This window comes from Astyanax mexicanus, chromosome 19 (genome assembly GCF_023375975.1).
Source record: "Astyanax mexicanus isolate ESR-SI-001 chromosome 19, AstMex3_surface, whole genome shotgun sequence".
Classification (NCBI taxonomy): domain Eukaryota; kingdom Metazoa; phylum Chordata; class Actinopteri; order Characiformes; family Acestrorhamphidae; genus Astyanax; species Astyanax mexicanus.
Window position 1 is genome coordinate 520,001 of NC_064426.1, and position 10,000 is coordinate 530,000.

The 10,000-nt window shown below is 41.2% G+C and overlaps 1 protein-coding gene across 6 annotated transcripts in view; it reads right to left on the reverse strand.

The window, feature by feature from the left end:
• rab28 (RAB28, member RAS oncogene family) overlaps window positions 1-10,000 on the reverse strand; it is a 41,347-nt gene that overhangs the window by 10,736 nt on the left and 20,611 nt on the right. The gene's annotated exons all lie outside the window — the stretch shown is intronic.

Here is a 10,000-nt window from a genome sequence, read left to right on the forward strand (position 1 = left end):
AGTTTTAAGGATGTCAATATTTTGCAATTTTTAATGACTTCCCTTATTTAGCACCTCGTTAACCAATAAACAAAGCACTGGTAAAATTATTAATTTTAAGATTAAATCCAAATATTCTATCCCAATATTCCCACTGTCCTCCTCCAGGCTCTGTCTTAAATATTTTGTCTTGAGCTTCTATGTCCTCTATAGCTAATGTACCTCATTATCTGTAATTCCCTTTGGATAAAAGTGTTTGCTAAATGCAATATAATGTAAAAAATCTGATGATTTTAGCATTTTCCTAAAAAATAATAGCTAGCCAGAGAGGTAAAATCATAAGCAGTGAGAAACGCGTGGAGTTCTGAGGCCCCGCCCCGTAACGGGCTCTGGCTTTTCTCCTCCACTGGAAGAAACAGCACAGTGAATTAGAGTTAAAGTGGCGACACATGAACACAATGTGTTGTATCAACAGAAACGCTTTCTTTAGCGTGAGCTGTAGTTCTGTAACACATTGCATTCATTTACCACCACTTACCACATTTACATCACATAAACTCTATTCTACTCTAAAGTGCTATTGTTTTCAGTGTAGGAGAAAACGTCAGGGATTCCAACATGAAAGTTCCTCTGCGCTTTCAGACTGAAATCCTGGAATTATTAACAACTGTGCACATTTAAATCACATCTCTTTTATATAAATAAGGCCAGTCTGAAACAGTGAACATCACTTGTGCTCAACTGGCTTCACAATAGTGCTCAGGGCCCCGGGGATCGCCTCGTTCAGTGATCTCATTACGGCTCCAATAAAATCAATACAGATTCTACATTCTCTAAAAACACTACTTAATATTATTAGATTATTATTAGAGTGATTATAATATTATAATAATTATAATTATTAGTAGTAATATTAGAGTAAAGGAGAAAGGGAGAAAAGAAGAAGTCTGTTAACCGGGCAAAATACTGTTGACTGTGTTGTATCAGCGTATCTAGCACTTAGTCTAGTCTCTCACCAAGAGGTGCACTTCCAAAAAGTAACCTCTGACACCTTTTTATTGGGCAGCATAAACTTAAACACTTATATATTAGGTAAGATTATACAGCCATCAAACCAAACTGAACTGCTTGAATTTTTGCACCAGGAGTAAAGCAGCATAAAGTTATCCAAAAGCAGTGTGTAAGACTGGTGGAGGAGAACATGATGCCAAGATGCATAAAAAAAACTGTGATAAAAAACCAACCAGGGTTATTCCACCAAATACTGATTATTTCTGAGCTCAAACATAAACCTATAAATAGCAAAATCAGAGAAACTGATTCAGAAACTGAAGTGGTCGTTTCATTTTTTCTATAGCTGTATATCGTATATTATGTATATTATCTATAGATAAAGTGGCTTTAAGAGGTTGTAAGTTATGGTTTCTGGTGGCGTGAGATCAGGAGAGCACCCGTTACCTGTGTTCAGCACATTAACAGGCTTTGGGCCGTGAGGATCTGCAGTGTGTCAGCGGCGGATTGATTTAGGGAGCGAATAACAATGTCCTGCTCTACCGAGAGTCACCGAATCCACCGCTGTGATGTCACCGCCGGGTCACCACCGGGTCGACACAGTGAGGTCAGGCAGGGGTCACCTTCCTGTCTTTGTCTGTCTTTCTGAGCTTTGTGTCAGTGACAGACACACCCAGTGTCTCACCGGGGCTGTGTGTGTGTGTCTGTAGGTAAAGGTATAGCGTTTCCCTATAGCTTCCCTCTAGACTGTTTCTATTCAAGCTTCACCCTCACCATCACCCTGCTTTCAAGACCTGTCTGAGAGAGTGAGAGAGTAAAAAAAGTAAAAGAGATTAAGAGTGAGAGTGGAAAAGAGTAAGAGAAGTAGTAAGAGTGTGTGAGAGAGTGTGAGAGATTGAGAGAGTAAGAGAGTGAGCGAGACAGTAAAAAAGAGTGAGAGAGATAAAGAGAGTGTGTAGGACAGAGAGTGAGAGAGTAAAAAAAGTAAACGAGATTAAGAGTGAGAGTGGAAAAGAGTAAGAGAAGTAGTAAGAGTGTGTGAGAGAGTGTGAGAGATTGAGAGAGTAAGAGAGTGAGCGAGAGAGTAAGAGAGTGAGCGAGAGAGTAAAAAAGAGTGAGAGAGATAAAGAGAGAGTGTGTAAGAGAAAGAGAGTAAAAGAGAAAGTGGGCGAGAGAGTAAGAGCAAGTATGCAAGAAAAAAAGAGAGAGTGTGTAGGACAGAGAGTGAGAGAGATAGAGTGAGAAAGTGAGAGTGAAAAAGAGTGAGTAAGAGAGTAAGAGTGCTATTTCACTCTGCAGTCACTGTGGTTCTCAGTCTCTTCCACTGTGTTATAATATCACTGACAGTTGGCTGTGGAATATTTAATAGTGAAATGTCACGACTGGACTTGTTGCACAGGAGCTGCATCCTATTACTGAATACTTTGGTAATATATTGTAGTTCCAATATATAAATTACATGTCTGATATATTATATAAGTTTCCTGAGACCATATCAGTAGTGTGTGTGTGTGTGTGTGTGTGTGTGTGCGTGTGTGTGTGTTATTAATGATCATCTAAAGGAATGGAGGCTCTCTGGCTGCTACCTTCACTAAACACAGCTAATCCTCTAGATCCATTAGATCCTCAGCACTTCTACACACAAATCCATCAACCTCACACACACACACACACACACACACACACAAATGTAATCAATGTAATCCTTACATACAGTAACACATGCATTCAGACAAATATGACCATTTTAATAAATGTATCCTCACTACTACAGATTAAATACATTCCGCACACACAAAACACACACACACCAACAGACACACACACACACACTCGTCAGAGCACTTGTCCTTACCAAAAAGGTCTTCAGTATCCAAAAATCCATCTGTCCCTAAACGTGTGCACACTCTCGCACACACACACCACCACTTACTCTCTTACACGCGAGAGAGTTCCAATGTGAAAGTTAAAACCGCAGGATATTTTGGCAGTTAGTGTGAAAAGTATTCCTGACATGCCTCATTCATTATCGATACAAACACACTAATGTGTTCCGCTGCAGAAATATTTTCCTAAAAGCTATTGTTACCAAAAATAGTGTGCGGCAGTGTGCGGCGGGTTACTGTACAGAGATAGGCTTACTGCAGCAGCGGGACCCCGAGAACAGAACACTGTTATTCTGCTCCGCACCTCACCCTCACACACACACACACACACACTAACACACTATACACACACACACACACACTATACACACACTATACACACACTATACACACACTATACACACACTATGAGCATACCCAAAACACAGACAGTCAATGAAATGGAGAAATATGAATTTTATAATCCTTCGCCCTTATATATACATATAATAATAATAAAAAAATAAATACAATGAAAAGGACGTGAAACTAAATAAAGTAAAATATTATAGCTACTATCTAAAAGGTACTCAACTGAACCTTTTATAAGTGTTCACATATAGCAGGTGTGTGTCATATCATATCGTACGCAATAATACCGGCGGAAAATTACACAATAAAAAATCACATCATATCTTGCAGTCTATTTTGTAATCGTTTCGTTATTTACTGTGCAGTTTGTATTGCTTGTTTACGCTGTACATGGACTACACCTGCTGCTCTTTAGTTTTGTGGTCGATTTTTGTTGTAAAAAAATGCTTTATTTTTTATTTTATTGCACTATTAATGTTTTATTCAAATTCAGGATCTTAGTAAAGTTAAGTTAAGTAAGTTACTGTTAAATAAATAGTCATAATGTCTATAGACTTTTTCCTTTTTGTACTGAATGTGTGAAACTCTAATCTGAATTATTAAAATCTGAAATGATCCTGTTCTCTTTACTGTATGAATCTGAAGGCTGGGGGTCTGAACTGGGTCTCCTGAGCATCATCAGGTCAAAGCTTTCAGAATGCTCAGACTTCCTAACTCCAGCCTCTTTATCCAGGTAAGTGATGGTGGGATGTGGGGACGGGCCATTAGCGTGAGGCTTAACCCCGGAGTGATCAGGTAGACAGCGCTGAACGAATCCCAGAGTCGGCAGCACACGGCCGTGTGTACATTACAGCCCTGAGGATCATTTTTCTCCTCTAATCTAATCTAGACCAGCGAGTCCCGTCTCCCGCTGCACTCCGTCTCGCAGCGCCCCGGCGGATACACCGCTAATCCTGCTGCTCCTGCTATCTGCCCTGTGTGTGTTTAATGCAGCGCAGGGTTATCAGTGTGTGTGTGGAGCTCCTTTCTGTCTGTCTGTCTGTCTGTTTGTATAGGTGTGTGTGTGTGTATGTAGTGTGTAGTGTGTAGTGTGTATTGGGGGGGTGTTATTAATGCAGTATTTGGGGGTTATCAGTGTGTGTGGATCTGGTATAGGGGGTCTCTCTGTTCTGTCTCTGTCTGTCTGTCTGTCTGTCTCTCTTTCTCTGTGTGTGTGTGTGTGTGTGTGTGTGTGTATGGGGGGGGGGGGTGTTATTAATGTAGTGGTTGGGGGTTATCAGTGTGTGTGGATCTGGTAGTGGGGTTCTGGTTCTTCTCAGTGTGTGTCAGCGTCTCCGTGTAGCAGGAAGACCCAGCAAACACTAAATAAACTGTTTACGTGTGAGTGTGAGAGATAGCAAGACGAATCATCAGCAAGCTTCAAGCTTAGTGTGTGTGTGTGTGTGTGTGTGTGTGTGTGTGTGAGTGTGTGTGTGTGTGTGTGTGAGAGAGTGTGTGAGTGTGTGTGTGTGTGTGTGTGTAATTGAGAGAGAGAGATGGACCCGTGACAGGTCCGAAAGAGAAAAGAGCAATGGCTACACCTCGTCCCTCTCACCAGGAAATGTTTACTTAAACAAGCGCCGCCGTGGCGTCATGCCATCCGAAACACACGCTCACACACACACACACACACACACACACACACTCACACACACACACTCGGAAATTCTACTGCAGCTATACGTCTCTATTAGTGAAGCCCGTGGTGTTCATCAAGTCTCCATTACGGGTCCTTTGCTGATGGCACAATAAGAAGCACTTAAGACAGCGTTCAACTGGAGCCCTGAGCTTCAGCACTGCACCGGCCACTACTGCTACTAAACTGATGGAAAAAAAAATTAAATCATTTTAACATGATAATAAAATTTTACACTCTAAATTACCCTGAAGCCCAAATCTCATGATGTATTGTGTCTTGTGAACCTAACCTAAACAGCTGCTCTGAAGTTCATGCTCAGGTCCAGGAGGTAAAAAAAGACAGGCGGTTTGCTTTTGCTGTTTGTTTTTGTTTGCAGCTATAGCTGCACAGTTGCACCAAGAGATGCAGTATGGGTACGAGAGAGAAGCACGTAGCGCTAACGCTAATGTTAATGCGTAAAAGCAAAAAGACAAAGCATGAATTCCTGCATGATTAGACCGTTCACATTCAGGTTGCATGTCCGTGGATCGGACACGTTTTAGGATGATTTAGGACCACATATGAAAGATCTGATTTGAGAAAAAAAAAATCTGATTTGGCATGTTCGCACAACCATGGACAAACCAGATCTGAGCCACACTGAGCAAAAAATTTAATTTGTGAAACTTTGTTGCCTTTGATGCAACAATAAAACAATTTGTTGTTTTTTTTTCTGTAAGGGCATACAACATCTATACAATAAAAACATCCACTGCTCTTTAAATGCAAATAATGGATGCAAACGAGCTTAAATCTGAAAATGCACATTACAACCCCCCCTCCGGAGCGGCGGGTCTGTGCAGGACACACAGAGAGAGCACAGAGGAGAGAGAGCTCTCTTTGTGCCGGGTCGGCCTGGAACATTTAACGGAGCAGGTAACTGCCAGCAAATAAACTTCACATCACACTGTTAACAGCCACCGACACTGTTCAACCCAAACACGCCGCGGAGAGCCGAACCCGCGCTGAGGGCTAAAGGGCTTTTATAAAACTCAGAGGACCCCGGCCGTAACTCGCCCTCTGCAGCCGCCCGCAGCACAGCGCCGGGAGAACGGGGAGGCGCGCGGGGGGGGTGGCGCTAGCTGCTAGCTGCTGTTACAGACGTAGCCCCACTAACAGGCTGCTCCTGCTCGGGTCGTTCCATTAGAGTGAGAGCGGGGGGGAGGGAGAAGGGGGGGGCTCGTCACTGTGCCGCTCTTAAGTGGCTCTGCGGAGTTATAAACACAGCGACTAACAGAGCCATCAGCACACATCAACACCCATTTACCCTGATAAAGCACAGACACTGTCTACACACACACACACACACACACACACACACACACACATAATTTCACTACTACACTTATGGCTGGACGATACGGCCAAAGCTATACAATATATTTTTATTTATTTAAATTACTTAATTTTTAGATTACTACACAATTTGAACTGTCAAAATTTCTTTATAAACAGACCAATAGAAATATTTCAAGATGGCCGGCATTAACTATTTTTACATTGACTTCCATTGAAAGATTTAAGTTTTTTTTTCTCTCCTGTAGAGAAAAGTTTTGGAGCTGTTTTGGAGATACTTGTTTTTTATTAGACAGCAACGACATGAACAGTATAAAAGTCCTGTTCCAGGCTACAGTAGTCCATCAGTGTTCATACACTTTTCAACCAATAAATTTCCATCATTTTTTCATGATTTGCTCATGACTTTTCCAGGCCTTCAAGGCATTTTTTTATAACAACCATACAATTTTTAAAACATCAGTGCAGACACGGACAATACAACCAAAAATCAACTAAAACTATAATCAAAATTGATTACAGAAGGCATAAAATTAATCTGATAGAAATGTGTAGAGCTAAATTACTGAATTAACTCTGAGCTGATTGATGTATTTTTTTGGCTGACAATAGATTTTCTCAGTCGATAAACAGAAACACAAACTTTTGTAGACCAAACTTCCATGACTTTTCCTAAATGTTCTGGGTATTTTTATTTTTCCAAAACTTATCCAGGCCTGGAAATGACTATTTTCAAATTCCATGACTTTTCCAGGTTTTTTTCATGACCGTATGAACCCTGCTTACAGCATGTGCTCACGATACATCACAAAACACCCTCGACTACAAGCCTAGAACTGCATCCCTCCCACAACCTGACGTAACGCTCTACAGTGCATGATGAGTGGTGGTATAGCGTGACAGTGGCGCAGCACTGATGCAGCTGTGAAGACTCTGGGAGTTGGCATGAGTAACGCATGCTGAGCCTGGCGTAAGAAACTCACATAACCATTTATAAGGAATAGGATGAGGATGTGGTGAAGATACAGCGCTGCACGTGTATCCGTGTGTATAATGTTAACTGCTGTGGAGGAAGTTTCCTCCAGAAAATCCAGTAAAACACACCAACAGGACACAATATACAGCCTTATCCTGTTTAGCATCCAACACTACGAATGAAGAAGAAGCATTATACTGATTATACTGTACTATAGGGTCTAGTTTAAACTGTAACAACGAATACAAATATATATATATATTTCTCTTCAAGCATCATCATCTTTAATCAGGGGCAGATATTGAGTCCTATCTTATATCCTGCGCAAGGTGCATTGCGATGTTAGTTGCTATCTAACACCCCACCAAAAGTCTATTTTCACTCCTTCCTCCTGTCTGGTTTAAACAGCAGCAGATCTTCTGAATATATCTACACTGATGGGCGTGGTGTTCTGGAAATGAGGTGTGTTCAGGTACATTTCTGGAGTTTTATCTTGTTTATCTTGGTAACAGAAAACACAGGAGCTCCACTGACTGAATACAACCTAGACAGACGCCAACAGTAAGACGTTCATCGCTATCTCGGTAACACAGGCGCCGTGCCGAGCCGAGCGTACACCCCCACTTATTACACACACATGAACACACAGCAGCACAAACCCAACTTTTACATCAACAATAAACAGAATAGTAAATAAAATAACATTGCTGTTCCCGTAAATGAGCTGCTGGAGCTCCTTCACAGCGTCAACCAGCAGCTCAGTTTCCTCTGCTGAGAAGAGTTTGTTGAACACGTCCAGGTAGCTGCACCGTTACAATAGCAATCCACCAAAGACAGAGCTCACCTGATCTACTCTTAAAGAGAATGATGAGCAAGATACACTCTGATTGGTTTATTATTTCACGTACGATAGCAAAGACACACTGACACACTGCATCAATCTGCACGGTGCACAGTTGATGGCTCACCTACAGATTGCTAAAATAGGTCTTTTAAAGATTAAAATAAGACTGAAATAGAGCTGGATTTACAGTACAGAGAGTACATTTAGAGTTATGTTAGGTTAGAGCTAAAACTGAGTTAGACTCAGTGGTAGATTTAGAGTTACACGGAGGTAGAGCTGGAATAGAGCTGGAATAGAGCTGGAATAGAGCTGGAATAGAGCTGTAGTAGAGTTGTGAGGATGGCCTGAACCTGCAGGAGGGCACTGGGTGGTGTAAGTATGTGGAAAGTGGCGGGCGCTGGCCGGCTGATGGTAATCACTCCGGACGTTGACTGCCTCTTTACTGAATCCACTGCTCTATTAAATGGATTCATAGCATGTAACTTCATAAGCAATATGAAAACAAACTGTTTCATAAATGCCACAAGCACAGCTCATAAAAGCAGCCGGGGCGCAGCGCTCAGGGCTGCGGCCGCAGTTTGGGCAGCTGAGCGGAGCTGCGACGGCTGCCAGCGCTCTCAGAACAGCGAGGAGGAGGAGCAGCCCAGAAAAAGACCTCGCTCATCAACGTGTGTGTGTGTGTGTGTGTGTTTTAGTGAGAGAGCAAAATAATGCTCAAATGAAGTGTTCAGAAAACACACACACACACACACACACACACACAGCATTCTGCGTCCTTTCTGTCTCCCACACTGTCCCTCTATTCAGCAGTGTAGTGTATGGGGTTAGGGCAATTTATACCTCTGTGTGAGTGTCCTACACTGCTGTGAGCATTTATACTTGTGCATTGGTGTGTATGTTAGAGGCGTAAGGAAATAATGTTGGATTTTATTGCTATATATACATATATATATATATATAACTTTGTTTTGCAATAGTGTATATATAAAAGTATATACCAGTATGTACCATTATTTACCATTTAGTGCTGTGTTTAAACCACATCCACTAAGTAGCAGTGTTGTACTCTAACTCATTCTTTTTTTTTCTTTTTTTTATAGAAACACTCAGGGTGTGAGTTGTAAGTTGTTAGAATTGCTCAAAAACTATTTTTTGTAAGAGGTTGTTTTTAATGTATAAATGTCTCTACCTTTTGTATAGATACATGCAGTTTTTATCACTGAATGCCTTTTAATTTCTGCGACTAATCAAGATCCTACTGTTCTGATTGAATAAAAAGTTACTCATGGTATAAATATAATAGTGTGTTTTTATGCAATCTTCATTTTTCTGAAATGACATTTTTGTGTATGTTGTTGCAGTCTGCATCACCACTGTGAATAGTTATGTTTCTGGGGAGGTGTGCACAAGTTCTATTTCTACCTTTAAAGAGGTGCTTTCAGATTTATTTTGTTTGAGTAACTGTTTCTACTGTCCAGAGAAGACTCACTACTAGATTATAGGAGTTCAGCACTGCTGTGAGGATTTGCTGAAGATTTGACCTCACCATTACTGAGGTCAGAATGTTGGTGCCAGAAGTGGAGTTTACTGAGTAATAAAGACGCTTGTAGGGGGTTGACAATTATGAGACTGCAGTCATCATTAAAAGTGGTACCTTTTGTTGAACGGTCTTGTTTAACTGCTTTATGGTAAACATCTTACTGTTATATATTTTACTAATAAATCTAATTTGCAGTGTTGGGGGGGGGGGTAATTTGGAGTGCAACTGTAATAAGCTTAAAAGAGCTCTATATAAATATATGGAGTAAATCAAATTACACACATTTCACAACACGACTCTGACTCGACACTCACACTCGACTAAAAGTGTGAATGGTAGGAGGAGTGTGTTCTGATGCTCCAGAGTGAAATTAAGCATGCTAACAGAAAAAAGCAACAGC